The 14,858-nt window shown below is 46.2% G+C and overlaps 1 protein-coding gene across 3 annotated transcripts in view; it reads left to right on the forward strand.

Moving 5' to 3' along the window:
- The window catches only part of LOC124596496, an 836,705-nt gene that overhangs the window by 357,026 nt on the left and 464,821 nt on the right, over positions 1-14,858 (forward strand). The window contains exon 1 of one of the 3 annotated variants that reach the window (XM_047135656.1): positions 2,967-2,991. The exons of the other annotated variants lie outside the window; for them this stretch is intronic. The gene's annotated coding sequence lies outside the window, so the exon portion shown is untranslated. Of the gene's footprint in view, positions 1-2,966; positions 2,992-14,858 lie in introns of those variants that run through there. 3 annotated transcript variants of the gene reach the window in all.

Raw genomic sequence — 14,858 nt, forward strand, 5'->3', positions numbered from 1 at the left:
TCAAGATTTGTTAGTTTTCGAGTAAGCTTTAATTTTGCACTGAAGGCGAAAAGTGGTTACGAGTAAGGATCAGCCGTTGTTCTCCCCAAAGAAAGCATTTTCCCGGTTACTGGGTCACCTTAGCGGCTGGTGGAATTCCAGGGACAGCCCCGTCCGTGGAGTATAGTGTGAGACTGTAATTCCACGTGCTCCTGCCAAGCTGGTTTGAGCTGTCACCACGAATATGACCGGATCTCAGCCGCCGCCTGTCGCGTGTCTCTCTCTCCCTTTACAGTAGGCTGCCGTGTCACGTCCACCGCAGCGCCGGTCGCGGCAGGCGCCGCTTGGACACGTGTATTAGTCTCACTCCACTGCCGCTGCCCGCTGTTCACGTCTCTCCCTCCCTCCCTCCCTCCCACCCTCCCGCGTCTGCGCCCTGTATCGGTCCTGGATGTCGGCAGGTATTCGCACGAACCTCGATTGCCGGATGGGGATTTCAAGTAAACTCCTTCGGAATTCGCTTACCACACGGTCACCTCGTTTGCGCTGCCTGCAGTACGTACGTACCGTCCTAGTGTTTGCCTTACGAGGTTTCTGTAAAATTCCTAGTCCGAGTTGTTTATTGCTATTTCCCTCGTTTTTCTGCGTATCAGAATGTGTACTCTGAATATTAGCAACCATTCTTCCTCGGTTGATTGTGCAGTGGTGTTTATAAAGTAGCCGGCCGGGATGTCCGAGCGGTTCTAGGCGCTACAGTCTGGAACCGCGCGACCGCTACGGTCGCAGGGTTCAATCCTGCCTCGGGCATGGATGTGTGTGATGTCCTTAGTTAGGCTTAAGTAGCTCTTAAGTTCTAGGGGACTGATGACCTTAGAAGTTAAGTCCCATAGTGCTCAGAGCCATTTGAACCATTTTTTTGTTTTGTTTATAAAGTAGGCAACATTAAGTGCTCAGTTCCAAAAGGTCAGATGTAGTTATTGTTATCCACAAGATAAAAACATTTTATTGCAGTTATTTGTTTAACAATAAAAGATATCGGTGAGAAAATCGGTTCAAATGGAGGTAGCGAATATATAAATAAAACGAGAACCGCAATTAACTGTGTTTTGCGTTTCTCATTGTGATGAACTGAACACGACGGTGTTGGCGTATTTCGCATGTCTTGACTCCTTCCCTTTAAGGAATTAATTGCAGGGGCAATAGGCCCTAAAGTAAATGAGTCATTTACTGAGCAGAGGCGAGCAGTAAGCATATTGTGAATGTACATCTTGCAGAAGCGTCGTTAAGGAATTTTGAATTATTGCACCAGTCCGCCGTACGTTTACTACATATTGTTAATGCGTTTTGTTCCTGACAGTAATGTTCAGTTTCATCTGAACTGCGATCTTCGCAGTCTCAATGAAAGTCACAAAAGTAATTTTTACGAGTACTTTGCCCCTTTATCTACGGTTTGCAGCGGACTTGTGTGCTTTCGAAGTATTCAACAGTCTCCCGTATAACGTAAAGCAAGTAACTGGGAATGCTAACTGGTGTAAAGAAAATAAAAAAAACGTTCGTCATTAATCACTGTTTCTAGACATTCTCTGAATGTGTAGATTCGACGACTGAAAACTTGTTTTAAGTACATGGCAAGTAGCAGTGTTCGTTGTGAGCCGGCCGGAGTGGCCGTGCGGTTCTGGGCGTTACAGTCTGGAACCGCGTGACCGCTACGGTCGCAGGTTCGAATCCTGCCTCTGGCATGGATGTGTGTGATGTCCTTAGGTTAGTTAGGTTTAAGTAGTTCTAAGTTCTGGGCGACTGATGACCTAAGATGTTAAGTCCCATAGTGCTCAGAGCCAGTTGAAAATTTCTTTTGTTGGTTGTGAGGCAGCATTGGAGGCAGTGTGTGCAGCTACGGTACAACAAAATAATTTTCTTAGAAACATACCAGTGTAATCAAATAAATGTTAAGATACCAACAGGAGAGGAACAACAACCGCTTAATGTAGTAGAGAAGGTAGAAACTGTCTTCAGAGTAGCAACTTGTTTGTGATTTACAGGGCGAGTCGAAAAGTAACGCTCCCGAATTTCTTATTCGATCTCAATGTCGGTCGAGGTGCTTACTGCATCTCACACATGTCACTCGGTCGACTTTCCCCGTTTCACTGACGCGAGCTGCAGCCCTCTGTCGCTGCAGGGCTGTATGGTGACGGTCGGTGCTCGAGAGACAGCCTGCCGTCATCCAACACAGGCGGCACCGACTCCTTCAGCACGACAATGCACGAGTGCTGCAACAGTGCGACGCCTCGGCTCCATTGTCACCATCGTCCTGCGCACAGTTCCAACTCGGCCCGATCCGACTACCTTCGAGGACTTTACTTCGATAGTGACGAAGCGGTGCCAGCAGAGGTGAGTTTGTGGCCCTCTCAGAAAGTTAAACATTCTACAACGACGGTATCGACAAAATGGCCTTTCATCGGTCTCGTCGAGAGAAATGTGTTCGTCTGTAGGCTGACTATGTTGAAGAATAAGTATGTAGCCAGGAAGAATAAAGGAGAAGAATGTTAATAAAGTTGGTTTTACGTAAAAAGCTTTAAGAATTTTCACATAAAAAAATTCGGAGGCTTTACTTTTCAGCTCGCCCTCGTACTTGACTAGATTCAACTTTGACTAGCGTGAACAGCAGTAAGCAGTGTAGTGCCAGTTTATTGTTAGTACAGTGTGCAAATTTAGTTCTTACCATCTGCTTGTCTTTCGTTAATGTATGCCCCGACTAGTTCCACATTACTGCAGGTTCTTCTTGTTATAGGATCTACAGAAGCTGATCAGTGAAGGAATGAATGAATGAATTAAGTCTGGCACACACGTGGGGTCAGCCCTTCAAGCTGGATCGTTGTGTTCCAGGTAAGACGCGCCCAGAGGAGGAGAGACACCGAGAGCGGCAGCAGCTGGTGTGGCTGGCGTGAGGGCCGCGGCCGCTGACTGCGCGGTCAGGTCAGCTGTCAGGTGTCAGCTGTGTGGGGTCTCCTCCAGGTGGGCAGCGCAGCTCAGCGGCGACTCCTCGCTCTAGAGACCCCGTCGGCGAACCCGCTACTGCCACACTTACGGTAGGCCCACCAGCTTCACTCTGACAAGCGAGCCGGAGTTAAATTGATCACTGCTGCAGTATACCGATCGATAAGCCGGCCTTTCCCTACCTGATTACTCTAGACGGGCCTCAGTCTTCGCTGATCACACTACTTCGAGTCCTCTTTCCACCATTCAGTTTCAGGTTTTCCGTGATTTCCTCAAATCGCCTCAGACGAATTTCGGTACAGTTCCGTCGATGGAGCACAGCGTGCGGGTTCGCTGTCGTGGTTGCTTACCGCCCATCTTTAACGACGGGACGTTAAGTGCTAATCTTCCTTCCTCTCCTCTTCCCCTGTTGCGGTCGACGGCTCCTCGAATACTGTTCTCACCTCGATTCTATTAGCACACTGCACTCGCATTCGGGAGAACGACGGTTCAGTCCCGTCTCCGGCCATCCTGATTTAGATTTTCCGTGATTTCCCTAAATCGGTTCGGGCAAATGCCGGGATGGTTCCTTTGAAAGGGCACGGCCAATTTCCTTCCCCCTAACCCGAGCTTGCGCTCCGTCTCTAATGATCTCGTTGTCGACGGGACGTTAAACACTAAGCCCCTCTTCCTCGGTTCTACTTTTTCGATGGAATTTTCTTTTTATGTCCCTATTCACTTCGTCGCTTTCACTTGTAAATTCGTCACATTTCAAATGGTGCCAAGTTTTCTCTCTCTTTGTGTTCCAACTTCTCTTCCGGTATGCTCCATCTTGAATAATATTTAGATATGATTATTTCTCGTTCGTAGTTTTTGGTTTTCTGTACTGTCTACTGCTTCGCTCCTCTGCGTGGTTTTAACTCCACATTTCTAGTAAATCGCTGTCATTTCGATTCCGTTTTTTCTGTCTCACTTATTCCGTACCGCAACATCGTGTTTCGACTGCATCATTGTAAGTACAGGTTTTTCACTTTTATCACTCACTCCTGATTTTTGTAGCACTTTTTCTTACTCGTATGTCTGTCTAACTTTATTCGCATTCTTCTCAGAGTACAGAACGCTGTTGTGAAATAATCCACAACGCTCACGACCGTAACCAGCTCTTTGTTTATTCCTCCCTTCATTAACAAGGAAGTGGTCACCATTGCTTCCCTGATAAACTTATCTCTCCTGAAAGGAAACAGGTACACGTTCCACTGACTCTTATTTTCTATCTATTCTTCTGTGTATTACAATTCTCCTTAGCAAGTTAAAACTGTAAAATGTGCCTATTTCATCCGTCAATTCTTGTATTTGCTTATGCTTGCACTGTAGACTAACGACAATGTTAATCTGCAATTCTGAAAATAAACCTGCTTTGTCAGAATTACGACATCATTAAAGTTAATTTCATCAAAGTAAATAAGCTTTTAGATTCGCGGCTTTCCACCGGTTTTTGTGACTCTGAAGATACGAGGATAGTTGGTGCAGAAAGCAAGCAGCCACAAACAGCTGTGTCATCGCAATTACGCGTTCCATCTACTATTCTCGTCTTGAGGCGGCTGCACTCGTGATTACGTACGTAAACAGCACGCCGTCTGCTCTGGCGACGCACAACGGGCGTTCCTACAAGCCCCAACTGTCACCTCCCGGTCCGGTTTCCAGGCAAGCGCTTTACCACTAGACCTACCTTCTGATGACTTTTACTAGACGCTAAACGGCATCAACATCTCCAAACAATCCGACAACCCTTTTCAGATTGGATTCAAAGTCGTTTATGTAGATTAAGAACGACGCTTTCTTGGAGAAACCGAGGATATAACTTCGGTTTCACTAGATAATTTCCCATCATTTAATACGACCTCTGGCTTTTCTGACAGGAACCACAACTCCAGTCGCATAGCTGACACGATATGATTTTGTTTAGAAGCTGGTTGTGAATAACGGTGTCAAAGCCCTTATGGAAATCTAGCAGTATGGAATCAACTAGAAATCTCCATCGATAGCCCTCACTGCTTCATGAGAATGGCGAGCCAGTTGGTTTCACTAAAGTGATTTTTTCTGAATCTGCGCTGATTGTGTCAAATGATCGTTTTCTTCTAGATACTTCATAAAACTGGAACATAGTATATTACATGGCTCTGTAATTCGGTGGGTTACTATTATTTCCTTTCTTGAGTTTTAGTTTGATCTGGGTAACTTTCCAGTCCGTACGTACGGATCTTTCATAGAACGTTGGTTATATACGATTGCTAAAAATGGAGGTATTTCATGAGCCTATTCTGAAGAGAACCTGGTTGGCATATAATCTACTTTAGAAGACCTTCCTTTCTTAAGTGACGTAACTCGCTTCGTAACACTGAAGGTGTCTGTTTCCAAATTACTCACGTTCTGGATAGAAATCCTGAAACATTTACTGCATCTTTAGTGGCGAAAGAATTTCGGAAAACTGTTAATGGCTCCGCTTTTGTAACATTACCATTCCTGTTACGCGGTGAAGACACTGAACTGATATAGTTTACATGCGTCCAAAACACCCTCGGATATTCTGCCAGATTTCGAGACAAGGTTTCGTTGTGAGGACTGTTAAAAACCTCTCGCATTGAAGTTCCTACTAAGCTGCGAGCAGTTGCAAACGGCGCCAGACTTGCAGACTTTTGCCTTCTGTGAAATCTGACACGCTTTTTCATGGCTTCTGCAGCGCTGCCCTAACTGGTTTTGTGTACCACGGGGCGTGCGTTCCACCTGTTACTAATTTACGGTGTATACAATTCTCAATTGTGGTCGACATTATTTCTTTGACAGACGTTACCTGGCTGACTTGAAAGTGGGTTTGTTTTATTTTTATTTGTGCTTCAGTCATCCATTCTGTTGTCATGCTAAACATCGCTAAAGGACACAGAAGAGGCCGATAAATTAGTCAGTATACCAGCCGAACTTGTAAGTACGTGTAATTCATAAAATACAGTGTTGCAGGCGGATGATTTCATCTCAGACCATAAGGTCATGTCAACTCGTGGTCATGAATTTCTCTGGAAAAAATAAATATTAGACTTCTATATCACAAGTGTTAAGAAATAGTGTTGTATTTTAGTTTTATCTTAATTTTTGTACGGCCCTTTGAATAATTTTGTAAATAACACTTAAAACAGTAGCGAACAAAGAAAAGCTAATAAACCAAAAGTACTGCAGACCTGGCAGATGTTTTGCGTTAAAGCTCCCTCCTAATGTGCTGAAATGTAGCTGATACCCGCACGCTTATGAGCTTTCTTTAACTTATAAATTTAAGACGAAAATACGAAATAGTCTCAGAACACTATCTTTTCTGTTATATTACCAGATATGCTGATGTGATTATAAACAGTATCTGCTCTGCTCCAGCTGTCTGTAAATATTTATTGCAAAAAAAGTGAAAAATTGTATTTTCCGAGTTTTCACGAATTATTTGCTCGAAAACCCCCATCCGAGAACTTTGGAGAATTACACAAAATATTGTTTGATTAATATGTTCGTAGTCAGTGCAAACACAGTGGGCAATATTTTTTCTGTGTAAAGTGTTAAAAATTTTTCAACATTCTGAATATTTCGCATCACTGAATGTCTGGTGAAAAATATGCATGCTGTCAACACTGTTTGGAGCTCCCTTCTGTTTCTAGTCAAAGAGTGACATGTCTGGACTATGAAAAAAGACACAAGAAGGTGGTGTTTAAGAAAAGTGAAAAACACTGCGCAGTTCTCGCAAATATGTCAGAGGTATTGCAGAAATATCTTGGTCCTCAAGTAACTGTATTAACATCACATCCATTGTGCACGAATTTATATACTCACTACAAGAAGAAATTTAGGCACAACCCACCCAAAGGATCACCATAACCTGAATGTTAAACCGAAGAAGACAGTGTAGATGTTCATATTCCTTGATGTGAAGTTGTTGATGCGTTGAATGTTGCATTTCTGCTGTAGCCCCCACTGTACCCCCCTCCTTAAATGTCAAGGAAAGGTAAGAAGCACAAGAAGAAGACAGTATGTAAAAAGAAAAGTGGAAGAACTTGAAACGAGTTTTAAACAAGCAACATTTTCAAAACTTTGTGAAGTGTGTAATGTAGATGCACTTGGTGCAGAACCTGAACACATGCCACTTGTGCTGAGAAGGTACAGTTACCGAGACTGGTACCAGGTAGCTACTGTAAGCAGCAGACACAGAAATACCTACCCACTTCCTCACATTTATTTGATTTCAAAAGCTCGTAAAACAAAGAATAATGAGCCATGGTAAAATTGCTGTTTTGAAGAGCGCGCCGCAGCGCGTAGTGTGAAGCAGTCGCCCCCCGTTTCTGGCTGTGGCAATCGCAGCTTTGGTGTCTCCCTCTGGTGGGAAAGGGGAAAGGCTGCCTGTTCACGTGCATTTAAGGGGCGCTTTGAGCTCGCCAGTCGGTCAGTCTGGGTCAGTCTCTCGTCCGCAGCTTGCTAGTCTCTCTCTCGTCCGCAGTTGTTAGGCAGCTAATGTATGTCTGTCTGTCGCCCGGAGTGCTAGTGTGTCTTTCGTTCGGATCAACCTTTAAAGTCGGCAAAATGAGAGCCTTTCTGCTCCGCCAGTAAGAGAACTCATCGAGTGGTCGCTCGGTCGGGGCTTGGTTCCTGCATCTGACTCTGCGCGTTGGGCCGCCAGTCTGCTCGAGTTTGCTCAGGCAATGGTCAAGGCGGTTGGATCGATCGGTCGGTCGGTCGCGCACTGAGACACAAGATGACTTGTCCGTCGTGAGCGTCGGCGCATGTCGCCACGTGAGTCCAGTGGGCCGCGCCGTATAGCGAGGGGTAGTGGCTTCGCGGTCGACACGAGAGCAACAGGAGCCAACCCACGACATCAGTCTGGCCGGTGCGAGCTGCGACGCCGTGGTGTAACTGGTTCTCCAAGCGCTTCTGGGCCCCTTCAGTTACCATCTTGTGGAGCTTGGCTCGGTCCTTTCCTGGCGCAGGGATGTCGTTTTGACAGTGGGCGTGTTTCCTCTGCATGGTTGGGTCCGAGCCAGTATTTCCGCCGTCGTGTGTCTGGAAGTGAGTGGGAGATGCACCAGCAGTGCAGTCGCGACGGAGCAGCAGTCGTGGACGGAGCAGCGGGCAGTCGGTCGGTTGAAGCACAGCAGGAAAGACGGGAGATCGGCGCGCCTTCCTGCGTCCGTTGAAGCGGCTGGCAGCGGACGGTTCGGGAGAGCGATTTGGGGGAGCTGCGCCAGGTCTTCTCAAGAAATCGCAGTTTATTAGAAGTTAAGTGATTGGTGATATGTTGTTTCATTTACTTGTTAAATTCTAGTTTTTTCCTGGTCAGTCTCTCGTCCCCAGCTTGCTCGTCTATCTCTCGTCCGCATTTGTTAGGCAGTTAGTGTCTGTCTGTCTGCCGTACGTTAGTAGCTGCCTCTGTCATGTTTGTCGGATTCGGTGTGCTAACGAATTCATTGCTTGGAGTGTAACGGCCTAGTTCCTGAAATATGCTTTTATCTTGCCTATCATCTTGGGAGGCGGTATTGTGTACTGTAGAGCATGTTTGGCCAACCTTGTATAATTTTATGTAAGATTGCATTTCATGGGCTTTTACTTAAATGGTCATTTTAGTATATAAAGTTCCCATCCTTCCACCGTAAGACTTTTCTTAGAAGTTAAAATCAAGTTGCACCTTCGATGGCAAGTTAATCTTTTAATTTTAGTTTTTTGTACCATTTCCATCCCTCGTACGGGGTGCATAGTTTGTGTGAATTGTTAAAACTTTAAGGTAATCTGGTGTGTTGCAGATTTGCACCTGTGTAGTCTTTCAGAGGTTGTTGTGGGCGGTCGTGACTACGGCCGTGTCAAAAGGGAGCGGCAAGGTTCTCAGCCCGAAAGCTCATACACTCAAAAATTTGTTTCTTTCTGCCTCTGAATAAATTGTAACTTGATATTTAAAGGGTGCTTTTCTGCTTACAATTTTAAATCTGTTTCTTAAAAAAAATGCTTTTAGGAATAAAATTCCCATTTGTTAAAAGCAATTTCATTTTGATTTCATCAGTTACTCCCTGGCAACTACTTCCACGCTCACATAGAGTGATTAAATGTGTTAATAATCAAAATATCCACGGGTATGCTGCCGGTCTATAGTGTCCAACGGGCACAATATTTCGGCGATCAAACATGTCGCCGTCATCAGGTGAACTGACGGACTGAGCTCCTGTGAACGTGCCGGCACGGAGATCCGTACGCTATGGCTGCTCAGCGGGAACTGGGTTCGGTCGCGGCGGCGGCCGATTTAAATACCCTCCGCCCGCGGCGCGCTCCCTCCGCCGTCCGCGCCCAGCGCCACGGTCGCGCGGTGGAACAGATTGCGACGGCGTCTGAGATGACGTCGGTGTGTTGGCTCTGTCCGCCGTGGTCGTCACAACTATACGTCTGCTCGATTTACTCTTGATTAACCCGATCGCTGGTTCCCAAGCCTTGCTAAGATTATAGCCACAGTCACGGTTTATGAGGTCGTCATTGGTGCGAATTTCGATGGCCTCTCTAACAACGCTGTCCCAGTATCTCGACGTCTGTACCAGAATCCTCGTGCGGTCATACTCCATGGCGTGATTTTCCGACAAACAATGTTCAGCGACCGCCGACTTGCTCGGATACATCAGTCGAGTGTGCCTCTGGTGTTCACGGCATCGATCCTCGACGGTACGCATCGTGTCAGTGCGGCAAGTCGTATATTGGTCAAACGATGCGTACCGTCGAGGATCGATGCCGTGAACACCAGAGGCACACTCGACTGATGTATCCGAGCAAGTCGGCGGTCGCTGAACATGGTTTGTCGGAAAATCACGCTATGGAGTATGAACGCACGAAGATTCTGGTACAGACGTCGAGATACTGGGACAGCGTTGTTAGAGAGGCCATCGAAATTCGCACCAATGACGACCTCATAAACCGTGACTGTGGCTATAATCTTAGCAAGGCTTGGGAACCAGCGATCGGGTTAATCAAGAGTAAATCGAGCAGACGTATAGTTGTGACGACCACGGCGGACAGAGCCAACACACCGACGTCATCTCAGACGCCGTCGCAATCTGTTCCACCGCGCGACCGTGGCGCTGGGCGCGGACGGCGGAGGGAGCGCGCCGCGGGCGGAGGGTATTTAAATCGGCCGCCGCCGCGACCGAACCCAGTTCCCGCTGAGCAGCCATAGCGTACGGATCTCCGTGCCGGCACGTTCACAGGAGCTCAGTCCGTCAGTTCACCTGATGATGGCGACATGTTTGATCAACGAAATATTGTGCCCGTTGGACACTATAGACCGGCAGCATACCCGTGGATATTTTGATTATCAAATACGCCGGGAGAAACTCAAGAATCACAAATGTGTTAATGTTCTTGATGAATCGCTAGTAAAATAAGTAAATTCTTAAGAATATTCCTTGAAAAATAAATCCACCGTTCAAATAAGAAAGGTATTTTGACATGCCCAGATTCGTACTGTGGGCATCTGTTGCAAGATGATACGCTTACTGTTGGTCCGGAATATTATCTAAGTGATGAGAAAGATTCCAGCAGGCAAAGTACTAACCAGGCTGATGTTATCTCTGGTAGTGAAAGCGGGGAAAATGTTAAAAAGGTAAAAAGATATATGGCAAGATCAATAAGAGAGGCGTGCCTCCTAAAGAAAAAGGAGAATCCGAATTTAAAAATTGGTCTCACAAAATTCTCCTCCTTACGACCAAAATGGGTAAAATGCCAGCCAGTGAAGGAAGTGTGGATATGTATTTACTGCACTAGTTTGAAACTTGTTTGTTTCTCCATAAGGAGTGTCACAGGAAAGAAGTGGACGTGATGCTATTGTGCGTGTGTGTGTGTGTGTGTGTGTGTGTGTGTGTGTGTGTGTGTGTGTGAAGAGACGCAAGATAAACGTTGGCTGCAGGAGTGTGCAAAGAGTGCGCTGGTGCTCAAGCGATGACTGTTGAAGCGTTACACCTTCAGGATTCTCACAGTGGCGTAACCTACCATCGTGGGGGGGGGGGGGGGGGGGGGGAGAATTTGTGAAGAAGGCAATAGAGCCAGATAAGTTTGTTACAGAGACTGGGCATTGGGTCATGAAAGGAACAGCTCACCGTCTAATTCGGAGGATTCAGACACAGGGCATAGCAGAAATAAAATCAGCCACATCCCAAAATGCCGACACATTAGTTCTTCATTTCGATTTTGCTGAGGACTGGTCTGTTGCTTTGCAGAACGAAATTCGAGGGTACCACTGGCACACACCACAGCTATCAATATTTAAATGTTTTGCTCACTTCCATGGAACATCACACTGTTTTGCTGTTGTCAGTGATGCTCTGATTCACGACACTTCATATGCGTGCTACGCTGCCAGCATGATAATTGATGACATGGCACACCCTAAACACGTGTATGTGACTGATGGCGCAGCGTCTCATTTTAAAAACAGCTTTCAGCTTTATGAGGAATTAAGACAAAAAAATGGATATTTTCAGCAACAGGTCGTGGAAAAGGCGCATATGATGGAGTAAGAGGCCTCTGTAAACATGTAGCAACGAGATTTAATCTCCAGCATGAAGCCGTTGATGCTATAAGAGATGCTACTGGATTTGTACAGACCATATCAACATTAGATCTAAATGAAAGTATATTAAGGGAATCTCGTTTAAGAAAGAGAAGAATGGTTTGCTATGAAGCCTGTGGTAGGAATTCAGCCAAGTCGCTACTGGGTTGCATCGTGGAGTGGCACGTACATGGCGAGAACGGCTCACCACGAAATGCGGCCTGTTACTGTGCGTGGAATGTAGAGAAAGACTTTGTAGTGAGCTGCTTCATTTCTTGTGTGCAGTCAGTGGTGGGTGGGGCATACGTTAAGTGCCTCTTATGAGCTGCAAGATCTAACCGTCATCTTTATGACTTCTTATGGTTCTGGCGATGCTTTCAAACGAACGTCACCAAGAGATAAGTGTGCAGTCGACATTTCCCGAGTACTGCTGTTGTTAAATCATCCTTGTCTGTGTGCAGTTTCACCTCGGCTATAGAAGTTCAATTAGAAGCAGATAAAAAACAAATGAACTCTTTTCAACAGTGCATCGTTGATTGTTATATTGCAGACAATTTTAATTCGTGGAAAGTCACGAAGAAGTAAAATGATGACGGAAGACAATAATATTATGTGAACATCATAAAATGAAAAATGCTTATAAATACTCTATACATCTCATTTCTGTTATAAAATTCTTTCGAACAAAATTATGAATTATTTTCCCACTCACTTACGATTTGTAAAGTAATTATTTCGAATCAGAAATACCATTTTTCATGAAATTTAGCTAAAATCAGCGATCAATTTAAATATTTAAGTGACCATGATTTTTTTACCTTGCGAATAGAGCTAGGTCTACCCAAAATAAATTCTCATATTTCGTACAAACTCCCTAATAACAATGACCAACTAATGTATCATGAAATTTTTAGAACATTTAGGATGGGGGTTTTGGAGGAGGTAATATCTAAACTAACGAAAAAATTTCTTATGTACAAATATTTTACCTGTTTAAGAATTTTATGTATTAATGTGGTAGCTGAGAGTTAGCAGTCCTTCCACTTAATCATTTCTGAAGCCAGTTAACATCCTGTGGCTATTCGTATTTTCAAAACATAATTTTGAAATTCGCAAACAGTTACAAATTAATTACAGTATTAATCATGTCTCATAGTATTGCAAACAAAGTATTTATTGAAAATAAAGTCAGGTCTATATCACTTTTGGTTTCATTATTACAATTTTTCAATTTCCCTTTCGTCATGATATTTTCACAAATACTTTCATTTAGAGGGGTCTGTAGCGTTTTAACAAAGCGTCAAAAAATCAAAATATTGTAGTTTTGGAGAGGTATCATGTGGACCTTGAGCATGTTTTTTTTTCCAACAATCTCTGAAACAATCTCTGAAACAATTATGTGACACATTGACTCTTGAGCTGCACGATTTGAGATGAAATTGCCCAGGCGCCATTTGAGAACGTTGAGATCGCGTGCTCAGACAGGGGAGTGCTGGGGACAGAAATTATGAACGGCCCACTTTTAAATTTCGAACTTAATGTGAAGTACATGTTAACATATATGGTACGTGAAGTGATGCGCCAGCATGTTACCACGGACTGTCATACCAGTGTTACTGTTTTGTCGACAGAACAAAAAATGTCGAGTTTTCAGGGAGATTTCTCGCACATCTGAGTATTATGTGTGACCTGGTTTGACAATAGAAGTGAGACGCCACGAATTTCGTGTACGGTATTGCAAATATTAGCCAATTTCTGGAAGGATATTCGTAGGAAATGCCCCTTCACAATATTAATTAAACGAGTCGGTCATAATTTTCTGTTTCTAGTTGCGGGAATAAAACTAAAAGAAGTTGGGAAATTCAGAACGTGAGTCGGGAAAAGAATTACCCTAAACGTGTAAGTGGTCGCCGATCGAAGCGTTCCACTCTTGTGCTGCTTCAGATAGTGGTTCACTGGATGACGTAATATTTACAAGTAGAATCAAAATATTAAGGCTTAGTCACGTACAAAGGGGTGTGAGCTAATTGCGTAAGTGCAGTGCGGCGGACGGTGGAGGCGAGAGGAACCTGCAGGCACGCGGAAGTAGAGCGCTTCGCTGCGGCTCTGCTGCAGCAGGTGTGGAGAGCGCTTCGCTGCGGCTGCGGCTGTGGCTGCGTCAGCAGCGGAACGGCGGCGGCGGCGGCCGCGCACGCGGGCACGGGATCAGCGTGTCAGCAGGCGAGCCGCGGCTGTGACGTCACGTGGCGAGCACTCGGCGCCGGCCTCCTGTGTACCGGAGGCAGCGCCAGCCGGTCCCCCCACCCCACGACGACCCAGCTTCCCGGTGCACTGCCTGCCTCCGCTTCCCTGCCTGGCTGGCTGCCTGCCTGGCGCTCTCGCCGTCCTCTTGTCCGCCGCAGCCGCATCCGCATCCATGGTCCGGCCAGCTCCTGGTGCAGTGGCCGCGCCCGCCCTCCGTGCCACGAGCCACCAGCCCGGCGACTTCCCGCGTGACGTGCCGAGGCCGGCGTGACCCTCTCGCCGGTGATCCGACCCTTCTGACAGTCGGACACGAGGCGAGTGCGCGTCCTCCAAACACACCGTGTGTTGCCCCCTCCAGCTGACAAGTCCCGTTACTGACAGTCGTCTATTCGACTCAGTTCTTCATCTGTAGGAGCGCCTTTTTTATTTAACGAATAAGGCTGAAAGTTTAATCGTTGCGTCCCGTAGGTGTGCAAGTTGTGACCGACACTTTGGTAGGTGCCGACGCTGTAACACGTAGGATTTCCGCCACTGTATTACCCTGACAGTCTGCCGAATGTAAGCCTACAGCAGCAGGGCCCGCATCTGCCACGTGACGGAGGCCGCAAAGGTGCGAGCGAGGCCCGCCACTGTAGTCACAGCTGTCCGACGTCGTGTCTGTGTGATCCTCCGTAGCCGAGTGGTCGCGGCGCCGCAATCCCGCGCCGAGGACGCGGATTCAGTCTCCAGTTTTGTTAAGGATTTTCGCTCGGTGGGTGAGCTAGGCGGGTCGCACTCAGTTCAGCAGCGGCTCTGCTGACAAGTGGTGGCTGCAGGCTGCGGGAAGCGGCGAGCAGGCAGCGGCGCTGAACGGCGTTGTCCGAGTGCTGGGCACACCTACCTGTCAGCTCTGCAGCGTCACCCCAGATACCCATAAACACAATCACTTTCCTATTTCCTCTTTAAAGTCTTGTGCTGAAGACGCTGATAGTCGACTGTTGGCACTCGTACGAAGTTCCCGTCATTACAGATAAATAATTAATATAGAGTAGGAATGACCCGTGGTCTAAAGGTAGCG

Source organism: Schistocerca americana, chromosome 2 (genome assembly GCF_021461395.2).
Source record: "Schistocerca americana isolate TAMUIC-IGC-003095 chromosome 2, iqSchAmer2.1, whole genome shotgun sequence".
Taxonomy (NCBI): domain Eukaryota; kingdom Metazoa; phylum Arthropoda; class Insecta; order Orthoptera; family Acrididae; genus Schistocerca; species Schistocerca americana.